Source organism: Myotis yumanensis, unplaced genomic scaffold, assembly GCF_028538775.1.
Source record: "Myotis yumanensis isolate MYYU_CA2020_CCGP unplaced genomic scaffold, mMyoYum1.0.hap1 SCAF_11, whole genome shotgun sequence".
In the NCBI taxonomy this organism is placed as follows: Eukaryota; Metazoa; Chordata; class Mammalia; order Chiroptera; family Vespertilionidae; genus Myotis; species Myotis yumanensis.
This window is the reverse complement of record NW_027223762.1, coordinates 453,758-473,286: the sequence shown is the minus strand read 5'-3', so window position 1 is coordinate 473,286 and position 19,529 is coordinate 453,758. Positions and strand designations below refer to the sequence as shown.

Below are 19,529 nucleotides of genomic sequence, written 5' to 3'. Positions count from 1 at the left end.
CTCTGTCATCAAAGGGGAGGACACACGCGTGTGTTGGGAGAGGCAGGGACTTCTGGGAGAACCCTGAAGGGGAGGAGGACGTGTGGGTATCAGGGCTGAGGGTTAGCAGATGAAGAGAGACTGGGGAGGAGGGAGATTTTTCATCATGGGTCGCTGTTACTCTCCGGTTTTAAACCATGTAAACAACTTTCCTATAAAAATTTAATTTAAAAATAAATATAGATATGTTTCATCAGTGAGTCTCAGGCTAATGAATAGATTATAATTCTCATGACAGATTTGAGGTGTTATTCAGGCATTTATTGATCGACTATGCCAGTGATGGCGAACCTATGACACGCGTGTCAGAGGTGACACGCGAACTCATTTTTTTGGTTGATTTTTCTTTGTTAAATGGCATTTAAATACATAAAATAAATATCAAAAATATAAGTCTTTGTTTTACTATGGTTGCAAATATCAAAAAATTTCTCTATGTGACACGGCACCAGAGTTAAGTTAGGGTTTTTCAAAATTCTGGCACGCCGAGCTCAGAAGGTTCGCCGTCACTGGACTATGCAATGTCACCCTGCAGGTCTGCACAGACAGGTCCCTTAGAGGAGACCCAGGCGCGCCCGCAGCATCGCCATGACTGCACAGGCTCGCACAGCGCGGTGCATGGCCTGCTTGTGGGGACTCAGAGGAAATGGAATGACAGCGCTGCGGGGAGGGGCGAAGTGGCCGAGACCGAGACCGAGAAAGGGCACGGGGCAGGGTGAAGAGCATGCACTGCATTTGTCTGGCAGTCAGGGACTGCCGACATGTCGAATGGAGAGGCCTGACCACGAGCTGCTGCAGAGGAAGGTGGTGCTGCTGTCCCTCTCTCAGGTGCTGCCATGAGAGCTGCATTTTACAGTTTAGGGAACAGGTGGGGTCCCGAGTGCGTTATAGGAAGGACTTTAAACGCATTATCTTTTAAAAAATTAATTATGGCTAACATACAACATTATATTAGTTTCAGGTGCACAGCGTAGTGATTAGACGTTTATATAACTTAGGAAGCGATCACCCCGATAGGTCTAGTACCCATCTGACACCATGCATAGTTATTCCAATATTATAGACTATTTTCCCTGTGCTGTCCTTACATCCCGTGATGTGGTTATAACTGGCGATTTGTACTTCTTTGCCCCTTTTCACCCACCTCCCTACCCTCATCCCATCTGACATCACATTCAGTCCTTAACGACCCTATCTATGGATGGCTGGATGGACGTCGGGCGGTTGGGTTTGATGCCTGGGAGAACTCAGAGTTATTCTATAATTAGAATTTAATTCTACATATATTCAAGACGGGCTACAGGGTTGGACAGCCAGCATGTGGTCACATGGACAGCTCATGGCACAGGGCTGTCAGGCCTGACTTTCTGGAAACACCAGGCTAGCCTCCCACCCTGTTGGAAATATGCACATGACATATAAAATGCCAGTCAAAGCAGGCAAGGAATCGTGGGATCACAGGGATTCCATACCCACTCTAGGAAAGAGCAGCAAGGCACGTTGCCAGACCCCCATTCCAAAGGCGTGGAACCCTGGCCCTAGAAGCACCTGGTCTAGAAACGAGTCGGGCAGTGAGGGCCATGCTGTAGGTGGGCCCGGGTGCCCAGGGTTACGTCTGGGTGCTGTTGTGCTTACGTTTCTTTTCTTTATTTTCAAAGTGTGGCAAATACATTATTAAATTAAGTCAACATTTAATCTAGTCTTAGTTTCAATGTGGAAACACGAGGCAGTATTTTATTTGCACTTCCCTGTATGAGTTTTGAGCCCAGACTTAATTAAAGAGACTAATGAGTGAATGCCAAGGTCAGAAAGGGGGCCAGTGGAGGCGATAACCAGAAACAATCCTATCAGGCAATCATCATCAGATATAATAAAAGGCTAATATGCAAATTATCCCCTCAACCAGGAGTTTGACCAGGAGTTCAACCGGGAAATCGACCAGGGGGCAGGGCCGGCCAGCCAACCGTCCTCAGCCCCTGCCTCCAGCCAGCCCAGCCCGTTGGGCCCGATCAGCACAGGCCAGCCGGACCCCACCCATGCACAAATTCGTGCACTGGGCCTCTAGTATTTTAATACAAGTAAATAAAAATGAGAATTCAATTATCTCTTCTGTGTGTATACAAGTATTAGAACATTGTTTTTTAAAACTCATTTATTATTTCGAGCTCCCATCCTGCTGGGCCCCTTCCCTGCTTTTTCTCAAGTATTTTTGTCTAAGTTTTAAATAATAAAACTCCCAGCTCAGCTGCATGGCTCTATGCAGTTGACCTCTAGCTGGGGCAGGGGTGGGGTTATCCTTTTGCATTAGCTGTCTCTCCAGTGAACGTGGGTTAGTTCCCAGGGGCTCACTTGTTACTGATGAGCATGGCAGCAGGCGGCGAGGAGGAGACCCCTCTGTCCTTGGCGCCAGCAGCTAGAACACCTGGATGTCTGCCCTGCGTGGACCTTGGCCTGCACATCAGCCCCGGCAGGCTTCTCTGGGAATCTCTGTGGGGTCATCTCTCCCAGACTGGCTTCTGTTGTGGACCCTTCCCTGTTCTCCAAACGCCTTCAGTTGGAAGACTGGAAAAGACTTCCCCGGCTTCTGCAATCAGCCCCTTCTCTGAGGCAAGAGCGTGGAGAAGCCTGGTCTCCTGTCGGATGCTGGGATCTGGCCCAAGTCAGGGTGGAAAAGACTTTGCACGCTTGACCCACTCGGGAGAGGCTGCTGTTTCTCACTGTTCCGGGGGCTTTTCAGTTTCCTTAGGCTCCAGGATTCCCCATCTATGCAAATAGGCAAACCCGCCCACGCAGAGTTCCTGGAAGAAAAGAAAATGGAATAATCTGTGTCAATCAATGAAGATTCCTAGTCTTACTGACATCTGTGAAAATAATAAAACTCCCAAGTCAGCTGCATGGCTCTACGCAGGTGACCTCTCGCTGGGGCAGGGGTGGGGGGTTAGCGTCTCTCCAGCGAACTTGGGTTCGTTGTAGACAATGGCTATACTGTTTTCCCTCTTTGTTCAGGTATTTTAATCAGAGCTTAAAATGAAGCAAAATGGGTTTTAATGAGTAAATATCTGCACCTCACTTTCTCACACACCTCAGAGCAATGAGCTTGAAGCCTGGGTGGGTGAGGAGTGGGGGTCTGCCCCTGCGTGCGGCACAGTGCGGGGCGTTGGCCTGGAGACCTTATTTTCCTTCACTCATTTTCCGGAAGAGATTCCATTTTGAGATGTTTGCCAGGAGCCTTTCAGAGGCTTTTATGTTTTAGCTGGTGGTTTTATAATTTCTTATTCTTACTTTTTTTTCAAAATGAGAAAAAACAAGTGGTTCAAAAGTGGAAGCATTCAGTGGAAGCAGGACTGACTCGCGGCGGTTCAGGGTTATCTTGGTGGAAGCAGAGATGATTCCCTGATACACGGTCACAGGTTGGAACACACGGGGAGGGTCTTGAGACGCTGAGGAAATGAACGGAGGAGGTGTGTGGGCCACGCAGCAACGTGACTGACTCCGTGGCGTGAACATTTCAGCCAGAGAGCCTGCTGTTCAGGGAAGTGACGTGAACGAAAGAGGCAGGTTGCAGAGCTGCATACGGAGCAGGGTGATGGCTGCATGCCTCGTCTCTGCCTCCAGGTGGCTGTGCCCTTAGTGGGCGGCCTAGTGGTGCTCACATTAAGGATCCTGGTCCCCAGTGGGCTATTTGCTCTCAGCGCCTGGCACACCTCTCGGGAGGTGGGGATGAAGTTTCAGCAGGTCACCCAGCGCCTGGTGCTGTCCCTGCAGACCCTGTGCCCGCCCTCAGAAGCTGCCGTGCTCTTAGTGTCACCGCAGGGAGGAGGTCCCCACAGAAGGCGTGCGGGACGCTGTTGAACTGCTGCAGCTGAACCCCAGGCCTGTTCCGCTCCTTTTCCTCGGTGGCGACCAAGGCTGTGCGTGTTGTGGAAGTGGGTGGGCCAGGTCCCTCTGTTGCAGGAGCGGACCTGGACTTGGGTTTAGTGGACTCTCTGGCCTCTGCCAGCAGACCCCGAAGCACTGCGCCCAGTCCCTGCCCCAACGCCATGAAGGCCTCTGGGTATTGCCAGTGTCCCGGGGAATCCCACCACCTGCTGGTCTAGAACATGGCAGCACGCATGGTTCAGGGCGGTCTGTACACAGTTTATGTGAACTTTACGTGGATTGTGGGGCACACGATGTTAAGTCCCAACATGTGTGACTTGAGACAGGTGGACATGGTTTTAGTCTCCACACACGTTTTTTTATGTTCAAACTGTAGAAAGTATAAAACATTTATGATGTTAAAAAGACAATGTTTATTTCCTGAACAGTATATAATGTTAAAAGTCCATGAGAAAGGAGGCTCAGTGTATCCTTAATCAGGCTGTTTATTTATTAGAATACTGCGCCCTCTTGCAGTCCAGGAGCCCCGTGATCAATCGCCCCACAGAGGGAGGCCCCGCCCACGCTCTGCATTGCTGCGCCGGTAGCCTGGGCCTCCCTCTGCGAGGCGATGGTGGGGCCCCCCGACCAATCACATCGCACCCACCTTGGCTGGCCTGATGCCAGTGGGTGTCATAGCGTGGTCGTCCGGAAGGTCGTTCCACTGTTCAGCCATTCGGTCGATTTGCATATTATGCTTTTATTATTATAGATTATGTGTACCCAATAATATGTGTACCTGAAGGAGCCCTGGCTCTGTGAAGTCAGGATCCCTGCATCCCATTTCCTGTGTCCGTGAGGCTGTAGGTAAGTGACACCGAGTGTGGACATCACAACCTGCCTCCTTGGTCATTGTGAGGAAGGGCGCCATTGTGCAGGCCTCTGTCAGCTCTGGAGCTCTGGCACAAGCAGTCACCGGGCGTTTGGGTTCTCCTACAACCCTCTGTGGGGCCCTGATGAGATGCAGAGGCACCCACATCTCGTGTTCAGACTCCTTAGAGGTGGAGTCGCATTGCTGCTCAGTCCGGTGTCACAGAGCGCTCCGTCAGGGTCATTGCTCCCAATAAGAGAAGCGTTTGCTGTATTCCGTAAAGATGGGCAGAACGGACGACACAGCCCACCTGGACAGTGTGCCAAGTGCGTAAAGGAACGAATCGATGCCAGCGTGAGGAGGAAGCCAGGGCAGGCAGTTCCTGGTGGCAGTGCGTCTAGAAGGGAGCGGAGTGAGAGCAGCCAACACCACTGACCTGGACGCGCCTTTTCAGCTGAGTGTTCCAGTGCCCACACACCTCTCCCCACCCACCCACCATCCCAGGAGGCAGGCCCCGCTCCAGAGGGAGAGCCCTGAGGGCCCCCCCACTAGGTCCCTCCAGGCACCCTTGGACAATCGGCTTAGAACAATTTAGTGAATAGGAAATGGTGTGAGACAAATATAAATCCTAGTTCAGTATCTTTTTAAAAATATATGTATTTTTATTACTTCAGAGAGGAAAGGAGAGGGAGAGAGAGATAGAAACATCAATGATGAAAGAGAATCATTGATTGGCTGCCTCCTGCACGCCCCCTACTGGGGATCGAGCCCGCAACCCAGGCATGTGCCCTTGACCGGAATCAAGCCTGGGACCCTTCAGTCCCTAGGCTGACGCTCTATCCACGGAGCCAGAGGGCGAGGCCAGTGTCTTTTCTTTCTGACCTCATGGTATCAGTCGGGGCCGCAGTCCTTACAAGGTTCAGCTGGGACGGAATCCACTTCCCAGCTCCCTCAGAGGCGCTGGCAGCTGAGTTCTTTGCAGGCTGTTGGAGCAAGGCCTCCGCTCCTTGCTGGCTGTTGGCTGAAGGCGCTGTCTGTTCCTTGCCTGTAGCCCAGCATAGCAAGCGTGCGAGGAGAGTTGGCGATGCCAGCAGGCGGGCACGAGTAGTGTCTGTAGCCTAGTCTGGGAGGGGCATCCCCTCACTGCTCACCGTGTTCCCTTCTTTATCAGCAGCCATTCAGTCCAGTCACACGGAGGACAGGCATGCCCCGTGGCGTGAGCACCTGGAGGGGGGTCATTGGAGATGCGGCAGACGATGCCCACCGCTTTTTTAAGGACAGGAACACCGCTTCCTGTTCCTGTGAGCCCGGTCACTTCCTCACAGATGCCCTGTGGGTGTACAGTCGTCCCTCCTGATCCCCAGTTGCACGTTCCTCAGCTTCAGTTACCCGTGGTCACCTGTGGTAGAAAAAATATTCATTGGAAATCTCCAGAAATAAACAATTCATGTTTTTTTGTTTGTTTTTTTAAATATATTTTATTGATTTTTTACAAAGAGGAAGGGAGAGGGATAGAGAGTCAGAAACATCGATGAGAGAGAAACATTGACCAGCTGCCTCCTGCACACCCTCTACTGGGGATGTGCCCACAACCAAGGTACATGCCCTTGACCGGAATTGAACCTGGGACCCTTTAGTCCGCAGGCGGACGCTCCATCCACTGAGCCAAACCGGTCAGGGCATAAGTTTTAAGTTAGGTGCTGCTCCGAGTAGTCTGATGAAATCTCCCACCGTGCCCTCTGTCTTGCGTGGGGCGTGGCCAGGAGGTGGTGCTGCCAGAGGAGCTGGGACGTGCTTCCTCCAGGTGCAAAGGTGTGTGGAAGAGAACAGGGCACGGGAGGGTCAGCACAGGGTCCTGGCACATGTCCCCACAGGGAGGGCTGGCCTGGGGTAGGGAACCATCACTTTAGCTTCTTGTTGGTGAACCTGCCTCTCCCTCGCACTCGTGTTTCCGGAATGTCGACACCCCTGGCCCCGGAGCTGCCGCTCCTCTTTCTAGTCCAGCCTGTCCTCCTCCAGAGTGTCCACTCCACTCCTTGCTCTGAACTCTGCAGAACGTTGGGATTTCAGGTTCGGGCTAAACCACCGGCTGTGAGGAGTGACTGCCTCGCAGGAAAGGTGGCCCAGAGTGCAGGGTCGGGTGGAGTTACTGTTGGGGTGGAGAGATCACCAGCATCAGGCTGCGTTGTGGGTGAGGCCTGCCATCCAGGAAAGGTAAGGACAGGTGTCAGATCGCTGCTGCTTGTGGCAATCCCTCACACACACCGGTTCCCAGCTGCAACCATACTGCCTGGCAGGAAATCTCATTGGTTGGCACCAATCAACGATTACTCCTCAGAGCAGAGCTAAGTGAGGATTGGCATCTGTGAGCATCACAGCCTTACAGGGTTGAGAAAGTGCCAGCAGTTGGGTATAGCAGATATTTCTCCAAAGCAGTATTCCAACTGGCTTAGAGTGTGTTGTGTGAAAACTCAAAGACGACACCTTCATTACCCCTAAAAGCAATCACGGGGTCATTCCAGCTGGGGTACCATCCAGGACCCCGAGTTCTCATGATGACTCACTGTTGGGGTTCCTGCTGAGCAATCATTCTCTCTGAGAGGCTCAGACCACCGGCTGCATACTGATCTAAGGAGGGCAGGGCTGGTTTGCATGGTGCCGGCCACAGCCCGCCCTGAGCTCTTGTGCTGGGCGCTGGGGTCTTGGGCCAGGAGAGAATTCCTAGGGAGGAGGCTGTGGAGTGCGTGCTGCACGGCACATGTGGAAGCCACTGATTTTATTCCTCACCATGAAGTGATCTTCACTCTCCATCCAGAAACCCAGAAAGGTTGCCTTGTTTCATGAAAGATTTAACAAGTCCGAGCCCCGCGTGAGCCAGTGCTGTGTGGACAGCATTATGATGGAATGGTTGCATTACCTCTGGAACTCCGCCCCTCACAGGAGACTATTGATTGTGAGTGCCACTGAGCATTCTCACGTGATAAGCCTATTAATAGTAATGCTATACTGTTGTATGCTACGTTTGGGGAACATTCTTTTCTGTGATACGTTATACAATGGTGTTAGAGTTATTTCTAAAAGGAAACAAACATTCTGTTGGCAGCAGAGCCCTGGTTAGGATTTCTGACGGGGGTGTCTGCTTCCACAAGAAATGTGATGACTGATGTAGTATTTATTCACAGCCCCACTATTTGCTGATGTAAAACCTGAAAAAAATGAGAATTTTTTTTAAAGGCTCTTTAAAAAATTAACAAGTGAATTTGACTTATCTCAAGGATCTCCACAAAATTAGACAACACGTGGTTCAGTCCAGCATGATGCTTCCTCTGAAAGCTTGAGAACTGAATCAGGTCCATGGGCCTCAGTTTCTTCATTTGTAACAGAATCCTGGGTATTTACTTAGCAATTAATGTAATGCTGTGTCATGTATACATGTATGCATGGGAGTGCGTGTGTGAGCGGGGTGTTGACGGTATCACATCCTCACAACAAGCCAGTTAATAGATGCTGTCATCCGTTGACCATCACACAATTTTACATTTGAGGAGATTAAAGGGTAAAGAGGTTGAGAAGCATCTCCAAGCCTCTGAGACTAGACTTCTGGTTTCCTGAATCTTTTCCAGAGACCTCCACTCGTGAAACAGTACAGAGCTCTGTGGGTGTTTATATGCAACTCAATGCTGGGGTGAATGAATGAGTGAATAAACAAACAAATGGCCAGCAGGAAGCCAGGGAACCACATGCATTAATTTAATTACAAACAGGTAAGAGCTGCTTGGCCCTAAGGTGCCACCATGTTGAATTCATCAGTAGTTACATCAGCACCTCGAGGAAGCAGCTTGGTCAGGCCACCCACCATGGGTCACACGGAGCGTTCCTGAGGGCAGGTGGCAGGTGGAGGTAAAGATGGAGAACCGCTCTCCACTCCTGACGCGTTCCACGCCCATTGGTGACTTTTAGAATCCAGCACTGAAGGTGCCACTGACAGGAGAAAGAGCCCGCTTCATCCTCTCTCTCTCTCTGTGAGGGAGACCCATATTTTCAGCCTTCATTGAGACTTATTTCAGTTCTCAATATAAGTACACGATGCACCCAGGGAGTGTGTAACTCGGGGTTTTTGTGTATCCGTAGAGCTGTGCAGTGCTCACCCTAAGTCCAGTGTTAGCACTTTCAGCACTGCCCATAAGCAGTCACTTCCCCCAGCCCATGGACTCCACTCACCTACTTTCTGTCTCTCCGGATTTGCCTATTTGGGACATGTCACATAAATGGAATCAAACGATGTGAGTTGTTTTTTTTTTGTGTGTGTGTGTGTGTGTGATTGGCTTTTTTCATTTAGCAATAGTTTCCAAGGTTTATCCATAGATAACTGTACCAGAGCATCATCCCTTCTTATGGATGAGTAGTGTTACATTGTATGCATATACTATGTTCATTTATGCACTCATCATTTGATGGAAGTTTAAGTTTTTTCCATATTTGGGCTATTATGAGAAGTGCTTCTATGAACATATAGGTACAAGTTTATGTGTGGATATGTTTTCATTTCTCTTGGGTGGAAGTGAAATTGTGTCATATGTTAATTCTATGTTTAGCATTGTTTAGAAACCGTCAAGTCTTAACCAAAGTAGCTACAATATTTTATATTCTCACATTGCAGTGTATGAGGGTTCTGATTTCTCTACATCCTTACCATCATTTGTTATTTTCCTTTCATATATATAATTATAATAGCCTCCTAATGGGTGTAAAGTGATACCTCATTGTGGTTTTGATTTATATTTTATCTGATGACCGCTGATGTGTAGCATGTTTTCATGAGATTATTGGTCATTTGTCTGTCTTACAGAGAAATGTCCGTTCAGATCCTTTGCTCATTTTTCTATTGGGTTGTCTTTTTAATTTTGCATGAAAGAATGATTTTCATATTCTGGATACAAGTCCTTTGCAATTATTTTCCCCAATCTATGTTGCTTTTTCACCTTCTTGATAGTGTCCTTTGTCACACGAAAGTTTTTAATTCTGATGAAGTTCAACTTATGAATATTTTTGCTTGTATTTTTGGTGGTGGTTTCAAGATACCATTGCCTAGCCCAAGGTCATGAGTTTTCCTTATATGTGTACTTCCAGGAGTTTTATAGTTTTAAGTTCCTATACTTAAATCTGTGATCCATTCCGAGTCCATTTTTGTATGTGGTGTGATTTGAGAGCCCAGCTTCATTCCTTTGCATGTGGATATTCAGTTGTTCCAGCACCACCAGTGCGATGGATTCTCATGTCTGTACCATGGATCTGCATGTCTGTCCTTGACCAGCACCGAGCTGCCTTGGCTACTGCTTCCTTCTCTTTGTTTCTTCTTGTAATTGGCTTTGAAATCAGGGAGTTTGACCTCTCCAGCTCTGCTTTTTCTTTTCAGGATTATTTTGCTTATTCTGGATTCTTGCTTTTCCATGTGAATCTCAAGAATAAACTTAATTTCATTTAAAAAACAGCTGGGCTGTTGGTAGAGTCTGCACTGAATCTATAGATCCTTTGGGGCAGTATTACTCTATTAAAAGTATTAAATCTTCTCATACATGAACATCTTTTATATCTTGAAACAATATTTTGTAGTTTTTAGTTTATATACCTTGCATTTGTTTCGTTCAATTCTGTACCTTCTGTATATCAAATACAGAAGGCAATGTGTGGCCACTGAGCTCTTGGCTATCTTTTTGTTTAAGTTCTTGGAGGTTTTTTTTTGTATATTCATGTTTGTTTTTATGCCCGGCTTCGTAAGTGTCACACCTGATCAGTATAAATTAGTAGATGGCTCAGGTTTTCCTAAATACATTGTGTGAATACCTTCTACCCTGTGCCGAGGGAGCTATGTGAGAAAGTGTGCCTTACACTTCAGGCCTTTTACAAACAGCCCTACCCTCAGTCTCTGCTTGCTCAGGGCCTCGAGATCACCCAGAGGTGAGTGGCTGTGTCTTTCCTGGACATGCACCCAGGAAATTTCTCCAGGGTTTCTCTAGGGTTTCCTTTTAAACTCCTAGTCAGGCTTCTGTTTGCCCATCTGAAATCACAGCCTTAGGCATTGAGTGTTGCCAGCATTTGCTATTGTTTTGGTAATGCCATGAAAGGAGAACAAAGGAACATTGCAAGAGGGAAAAAAACACCATGGGCATGGGAACAAAGAGGCAAGGACAATGGAGTGTCGGGCTGCACTCAGTGAGCATCGCCACGTATGTTCTCCAGACAAGCAGAGGCCAGAGGTGGAGGCTGGAGAAGCAGCTCAATCACTTGTGGAGAAGCTTGGACAGTGAGCCAAGGAGCGTAGATGGAGGGATGAGTGGGTGGCTAGATGATGGATGGATGGGTAGATGGATGGAGTGGATGGGTGGGTAGATGGATGGAGTGGATGGATGGGTGGGTAGATGGATGGGTAGATGGATGGAGTGGATGGTGGATGGATGGATGGATTGGTTTTTGTAGTCAGTGGGAACCCAGAGAAGGAGTATAAAATAGGAGAAATTTGATTATAATGTTGATGTCTTTATGGAGGGAACTTCAAGACGGGTAACACAGAGGTGGGGAGTGCTCATGTAGATGGTGTGTGCTCATGTCGTTGAGAGAAAATGGGGGCTGGGACTAAGGCAGGAGTGGGGGTACGAAGAAGATGGGATGGTTTGGAGAAATACCCGTTAGATCTAGAGAGCGAGGGAGAAGAAGAGTGACTGTCGCATTGCCTGGATTTGTCCTTCGTAGAACTGAGCCCAGGAAGAGCACCTGCAGTGGGAGGGGCAGTGAGGTGACGATTAGCTCAGGGGTGAACATGGCGACTGTGAGGAGCTCGGCAGATATCCCAGTAGATCAGTTTAGACATTTGGATTCCCGGTGTGAAATGTGTTGAAGTGCTCAGGACGCACTTGAGAACTGTCCATACGGAGGTGGCAGGCAGAGCCCTGGGAAGTGCGGCCATTGCCCCAGGAGAATGAGAAGAGTTTACAGAGGCCACGACCCTCACGCTCTAAGAGGCAGCGGGAGAACCAGCCCCCCAGAGACTCTCAAAAGGGAAACCACCAAACACTGTCTGGGAGCCGGCCCAGGGCAGGTTTCAGAGAATGTGTCATCTGGATGATAATGGTGCTGATCTCCCCGGGAAGCTGGGCACAATCGTCTTTTGAGGAACCGATGCTATGACCTGGAACCCACATGTTAAAGCCTGCGTTTGTGATTCTGTGTCCATCTTCCTGTCACAGCACATGTCTCTGCCTGGACATCCCAGATTTATCTCAGAACCAAACAGGACAAACTGACACCGCTCCCCTCGGAACCAGCAGCTGCACGGTGTTCTGATCGTTGACACCTGCGTTCTCACTGCCTGTGCCATGTGAGGCTCTGCTACCTCCTGCCTGGGCGGCTGCACTCGCCTCCTTCTAGTCCGCCTTCCTCCAGACCTTCCTCTCCCTGTCAGTTCTTCACACTCCAGCCAGCGTGAACTTCATGATGCAAATTCTGTCATCTCAGATTACACACTGGGAAACCTTACTTAGGACAAACGTTAGAACACTGTCCCCTCCCCCTTTTTGGCTGATTCCAGTTTATCCCTGAGGTTTCAACGCAGGTGTTACTTCTTATGGGAAGTCTTTCCTCACCTCGACAACTGAGCAATTGTCCTTCAGTGTGAGCCCATAGCCTCCCGTGCCTCCTCCATCGTACCAACCTCTGTGGTATTGTGTGGTAGTGACCCATTTGCAGTAGACCAGTTTATACTTGTATAAATGACTGGTCAGGCTTGCCCACTAGACAGTAAACTTGTTGAGGTGAGTTGAGGGTCAGCACCTTGCTCCAGTGTTTATCCTCAGGGCCTGGCCTGTAACAGCCCTGGAGACTTGGTGGGTATTTGCTTGAATTAATGACTCAGTGATGGTTAAGCATCATCCCAATCTAATGATTAGATTACATTAGATTAGATTAATGGAGATCTGCATGGCAGTTTTTTTAACCAGTAGTTTATATTACTATATGCATTTAAAGTAATATAACTACATTTCTCTTAAAACCCTTCAGAAATTCAAATTGACTTTTCCCCAATTAGTCAGGATTTATAAGGTTTTATGACATATTAACATTTTTATTTCCATGGCGTAAGTCATGGCAGGATCAGGATTTTTCTGTGCATTGAATTCTAACATACTACTCTCTCATTTTTTTAAACTTTAGCCCACATCTTTTTTAAAATAGATTTTTATTGATTTCAGAGGAAAGGAGAGGGAGAGATAGAAACATCACTGTTGAGAGAATCTTTGATCTACTGCCTCTTGCATGCCCTGCACTGGGGATTCAGCCTGCAACCTGGGCATGTGCCCTGATCAGGAATCAAATTAAGGCCTCCTGGTTCATAGGTCAACGCTCAACCCCTGAGCCACGCCGGCCAGGCAGCCCACATCTTCTTATCCCAACAGTATTCATATTAATATCAGTACTCTTATCAATTATTCTTACGTTGTATGAGTATCATTTCTTACTTTCTAAAGTGTTTGCATTATTTTTGTCTCATTTGATCTTCAAAACAGCTCATTAGGAATGCAGATAAAGTATAACCATAGACATTTACTACACATGGGTGTTGCAACAGGTGTTACATGGCTTTTCGAAGGACACAGTAAGTCATCACGTAGGTGAAACCAGTATGTCTGGTGCTCCTTTCATTCATGTAGCTTCTGCCTTTTTCTTAAAACCAATATTTGTATCATTACTTTCCTGATTTCGTGTTGATGAATTATCATAGTTGATGTGTGGCTGTCTCACTGTGTTAGACTTGAGACAGGGGTTGGAGGATGTGTGCGTCGTGTGGCATAGCTGATACAACAGGTTGCACATATCCCACAAAGTTCACAGAGTAAAGAAAGTGGGTGCCCATCAACCCCAGAAAGATGCGGGAAGTAAAATATGCCCATATGAGCCGGATTTCTCCTAGAGCTTTTCCAGTGTCCTCGCCTCATCCCTTCAGGACTCCCTTCCAACAAGACTGAGCTTCCCTAGTGCTCCTGACACCCAGCACTCTACACCCAGCGGAGGGGGTCAAAGCGTGGAGGGTTAGGCAGAAATGGGCTGGTGGGTGGGTTTACTATTAAGGCCGTCTCTCTTGCTCAAATCAGCTCCTCCCTATCTCTCCTGAAAGATGGTGGAGGTGAGCAGCAGCCCGGGTGGATGTAGAAGGTGGAGTTTCCATTCCTAGAGGAGGTCTTTTCCTCCTAGGCACCAGCTAGCGCGGAGGTGCTCATCGTTAGTGACTGTTCTCGCCTCCCCTTCCACAGCCCGGACAGGCAGAAAGGACACAGGTGTTTGTCTTCAAAACAAAAACCACTCTCAGGATCATTATCGACGATAAACGCCAGCCTGGATCTAATTGACCACCCTGTCTCCCTCTCGTCTGACGGCCTCCCCAGCTGCAGGTGGAACCTACAGAGTGTGCGGGAGGAAAGGTGGAAGGAGCCAAGAGGAGCAAAGGTGCTTCTCTTTGAGTTGCAGTGTTTCAGGAAGTGGAGATTTAGAGATGCATCCTGGTCTCGTGTGTGTGTGTGTGTGTGTGTGTGTGTGTGTGTGTGTGTGTGTGTGTGAAGCTGGGAGGGATGGGGATGATGATAGGCAATCTATCAATATGGGATCAATAAACACAAGTGTAAAAGTCTTCAGTACAAAAAAGAAACACCTGTGCAAATCATAGAGGAAAATTTGTGCTTCGATGGCAAACTGCATTATTTAGGGCACAGCCTTCTGGATTCTCTGATGGTGATTCTCTGGAGATTCTGCACCTTTCGCTGCCTTTGAGCTGTTTGAGCTGTGGAAGCGGTGGACAGCCCGTAGCAATGCAGAACAGTTCTTGTCCCGTAGGCTTGAAAACACATTGTGTCTGGTGGAAGCTCAACTGACACTGGATTTGCCAGTTTTGCATCTGTTTGCAAATTTATTCCAGTATTCCTGATCTATTTATGTGTCTGTTCTTGGAATTTCCCTTTGAATGGATAGTAGCATCTGCTTGGTTTCCTCATTAGATAATGAGTTTAAAAAATCTTTAATGTGTGTTCATTTTATATTATATAAGAAGCACGATTTTGCCTTATTTTGAAAGTTAGCCTTTAACAAAATAGAGAATTGGAAATTTGGGGGTAGATAATACCGTATGTGAAAAATACTTGACGTCTTAGTTGACAATAAATTCACTGTAAGTCATGGATGCAGTATGGTTGTTGCTTTGTTTACTTGGATCTTAAGTACTTAATTTAGAGTCACTATTCCAAGCCACGGTCAACTTTCCTTATTTTAAACCCAGTAACTGATTGATAATTGTTGCTATAAATTGTATTTTAAAATCTGGCATAGCAAGCTATTATAATTATCATTTTTAAAAAAACACTTCAATATTCTTGCTAGCTTATTCTTCTAGATGAATTACCCTGTGAGTTTGTCAGAATCTATAATGTATTCATTTAGGATCTTGGTTTTGCATAAAAATCTATAAATATTTTCTTGGGAATTATTGTCATTTCTGCTGCATTTGGTCTTTTTAATAAGAAGCAATATATACATCTCCAATTATTCTTCTCATTCTTTATTTTTCCCATTAGGGGTTTTAAGTTTAATTTGAATAATTAAATCATTTATGTCTTGAAGTAAACAAATATGCATTTAATGGTTTTAATTGTTTAAAAAAGAATTTTTGTTAACCGTTTATTTGAATATTGTGGCTGTTACTATAATTTGACGAGGTTTTAGAAGAACATTTCTTTCTTAATTTTGATTCTATTGTATTCAACAGCCAAATATTTTCATCTAAATCATTTCATATTTTATAATGAAAGGTAATGGGGGAAAGTAATTTAATTGGAAAAATTATTTTTCAACAAGCTTCTCTGAAATGCGTTTATTTTACTAAAAAGGAAATATCTGTATCTCTGCCTGCGTGGGCCCTACTGGCCATTTTGTGTGCTCCATCTCATCTCGGGTTCATCTGAAGAGCCTTACGGTTCTCAGAAACTGAAACCAGTGACTCGCTTCCTTTTGTGATTCCCATGGCATTCGTCTGTCACTTGCTGAGGGTCAGAATTTGGAACTTGGATCAGGTGAACTTGAGGGGCTGCCATTTAGTGGTGTGTGTGCAGGAGGGGGGCGCTGGGAGCCTTTGTCATGGACCTGGAGTATCTACTAGGATTTCACCTGCCCCACATTACTCCTTCCCTGGGGGGGAGGGACTGTATGGTGAGTAAGAAGTATTCATTTTTTAAAAGACCAATCAACTTTAAAAATACAAAACCTAATTGTAAGAAATAAAAATTGTGAATGAAGAAAAAAATAGTTATTCAGGATTTTATGTATTATTGTGTGAAAAGAGATGAAAAACCACCCTAACAATATGTTCAAGTCTCTGCTCTGAGCAAAGACACTGTTAGTCACCCCCAGGAATGTGACAGTAATTATCCTCTTGACATCCCTTGTGCTTTTTATAATAATAATCTATCCTTAAAATGCACAAAAGTATTTCATGTGCTCCAACCAAAAAAAATAAAAGTTGAGTTTACACACAGTTGGTCCCAACTAAAAACCTGTGGTCTAGCATTGGCAACTACTAAAACTATCACCATGCAATAAATACATATGTGGGAGTTTTATCAAAACATTAAAAGTCTCCCCAATGGGGGAGCTGGAAATAGAACAGGTGATATTTGAGGAGCACTGTTTTTCATAACAAGCCCTATAGTGCTATTTGACCCTTAAACTGTGTGTATGTATGGCTTGATGAGATGCGTATTACATTTTTTAAAAAGTGATACTTCCTGTTGTTCATCTTGAGGGCTGATAATGGTAGCCTGGCAGGCCACAGGTGGTCTGGACTCTCAGGGTCTGGGATTCCTGGAGAAGTCTTCCGGGATGGAGCCCTGGAGTCGGGGAGGGGAGGAGAGGGGGGCGGCAGGGGGAGGGCGGGAGATGCCTCCTGAGTTTTCTCCTTGGAGCAGCAGCCTCCTCCCGCCTTCCTTCAGGTGACCTCGCCTTTGCTGACTGACAGGTGCTCCTCCCTGCTGACAGTGTGTTCCTGCAGCTGTTGACCAATTTCCCAGGGGTTTTCAGGGCTGTTGCAGAGGGTCTATGTTAACAGAGCTGCTAAACACAGCTGTTTCGATGCCTACATTTAAAGCTGGTAAAATAAATAAATTTTTGTTTCCATCAGAACCGCTTTGAGGGCCTGCAGGTGGGATTCTAGCTGGTGGGGTTTGGGTGGTAGCCGGAGGCCAGTGGGTGCTCAGAGCCTGTCCCTCAGCTCGCCCCTTGGGCCACGCGGCTCACATGGCCACTCAGCAGTGCCGAGCGCTCTTCAGTGCAGAGCCAGGCGCTGTCTGAGCCTGTGTTCACCATGAGCCATTAGTGAGAACAGGAAGCGCAAGAAACACCGAAAATAAAAACACATTAGCAAGCAGTACATTCGCCTGGAAATTCTCCCTAGCAGCTCCGATTTCTTGTATTGCAGGTCACCTGTTTCTCTGATATTTAAAATATGAATTAAGCCCTGGCCAGTGTGGCTCAGTTGGTTGGGCGTCGTCTCATGCACCGAGAGGTTGATGGTTTGATTCCCTGTCAGGGCACATGCCTGGGTTGCAGGTTTGATCCCCAGTAGGGGGCACACAGGAAGCAGCCAATGATGTTTCTTTGCCTCTCCCTCTCTCTCTCTCTCTCTCTCTCTCTCTCTCTCCCTCCCTCTATCCCTCCCTCCCTCTCTCTTCCTCTCTCTTTAAAAATCAATAAAAATATTTTATTACAAATATATATAAATTAAAAAAATAAGTGGGTACAGGGGATAAATAGGGGGAAAGGGGATATCTGTAATACTTTCAACAATAAAGATAAATTTTAAAACAATAATAATGAAAATTATATCAAAGGTTTGTAACATAATGAGAATAAAGATAACCCAGTTATAATATATATGGAGAAATACTTACATGTATCAGCCTGGGGAATTCTGTCTCATCATTTGGAAACAAATTTAGAGGGAAAGCAAAGGTGGGGAAAAAAGAGGGAGTGAAAGAAGGAAGGGAAATAGCAAATCTGTTTTTTCTTTAGCCCCAATGCTTTATAGTTTTAACAAATAAAAATTTAATTATTGAGGTATTTTTTTAAGTTAGCAACTAACATGCCCTAAAACAGCGGTTCTCAACCTGTGGGTCGCGACCCCTTTGGGGGTCGAACAACCCTTTCACAGGGGTTGCCTAAGACCATCAGAAAACACATGTATAATTACATATTGTTTTTGTGATTAATCACCATGCTTTAATTATGTTCAATTTGTAACAATGAAATTGGGAGTCACCACAACATGAGGAGCTGTATTAAAGGGTCGTGGCATCAGGAAGGTGGAGAACCGCTGCTCTAGAGTCTTTTGATGGAAAGGGCTGCAGCTTACTTATTGTCTTCATAGCAGAGAAACAAAAATAAAGACACACATGGCAGCTGCTGGTGATACAAGCTGTGTGTGTGTGTACAGACACATACATATGCTTCTCTAATTATCCTCTAAATATTTCATTCTTCCTAGACTCAATCACAAAATAACTCCTACACCTAGATTTATAAGAATATGTTTACAGTTTTGTGTAGTTTTTACATCACAGTGACTTAGTTTTCTAAAGGAGTTTTCTATAATGAATCATTTATCAGAAATGAATTGGTGTGATTCGAGGTGGTGTCTCCACCGCCCCTCCCTGTGGCATCTGTGTGGGTCTGTCCACTCAGCCTGCTTATTCCGATGCCACTGTCTTCAAGTGCAAACCTCCCTGAGACTCACTGCCCCAATGTAGGAATTTTGTTTCATTATGAATATCAACCCCATTTCTCTACCCTTTATTTTTCTCTAGAGTGACCCACATCTGGTGGAAGAGACAAAAATGTAGCTATCGAATCCAATCAAGTGTTTCTCTCTCAAATTACCAACAACATCCCGTCAAGAAAGGTTCTGGTGGGTCCCACCTCCGTATGGCTCCCCGAGGAGACACGTAAAGGTAAGGACCCCATGTCCTGCTCCAGGCTTACATGCAGACACATGTCTGGTCTGTTTACCTTGAAATATCGTACTTTGAAAAAACGTAAAGGTGGATTTGCAAATGGTGGGTTTTTATTTGCCAAAGAGGACAATACCCCTTAGTTTTAATAAATAAACTCAACATAAAGTCAGATTTTGTAATCCATTTCTAAACACAGACTCGGGTAGCCTTCTGTTATCCAATGGCGTCACCCAGAAATAACTTCACAGGAAGCCTTAGGGGTAGGTCTGTTCACCCTCTGGCCACTGTACAGAAGCCCCTCTAGAATCAGGTCTCTGTTTCTACACTTAGTTCTCTTTAGGGAACATGTTGTCGTTAAGGAAACCCATCCGTCTTTAATCAGGGCCGTGTTTGCATAGCATATGTCTTCACAGGCTGCCGTCAGTCACTGTTGATAAACCTCCCTTGGTGCCACTGTAGAACTTGGGGGCCGTGCTCCTTGCAAAACTTCAGGTTATTAAGGTGTTGGTTGAAGAATTGTTTAAGTTGTAGTAAAACATGTATAACACAAAATATACCATTTTAATCATTTTTATGTGTACAGTCCAGTAGTAGCTGTGTGACCATCGCCAACATCTATCTCTAGAACTTTCTTATCTTCCAAAATGTCATTCTTCCCCATTAAGCAGTCACTCCATATTGCCTACTCCTCCATATTCTGGCAGCCTCCATTCTACTTT

At 46.3% G+C, this 19,529-nt stretch overlaps 1 protein-coding gene across 17 annotated transcripts in view; it reads left to right on the top strand.

Annotated features, from left to right (window-relative positions):
• Positions 1-19,529, top strand: part of MYT1L (myelin transcription factor 1 like) — a 293,521-nt gene that overhangs the window by 154,620 nt on the left and 119,372 nt on the right. For all 17 annotated transcript variants that reach the window (XM_070428611.1, XM_070428614.1, XM_070428609.1 and 14 more), the window contains exon 4: positions 18,664-18,807. The gene's annotated coding sequence lies outside the window, so the exon portion shown is untranslated. The remainder of the gene's footprint in view (positions 1-18,663; positions 18,808-19,529) is intronic.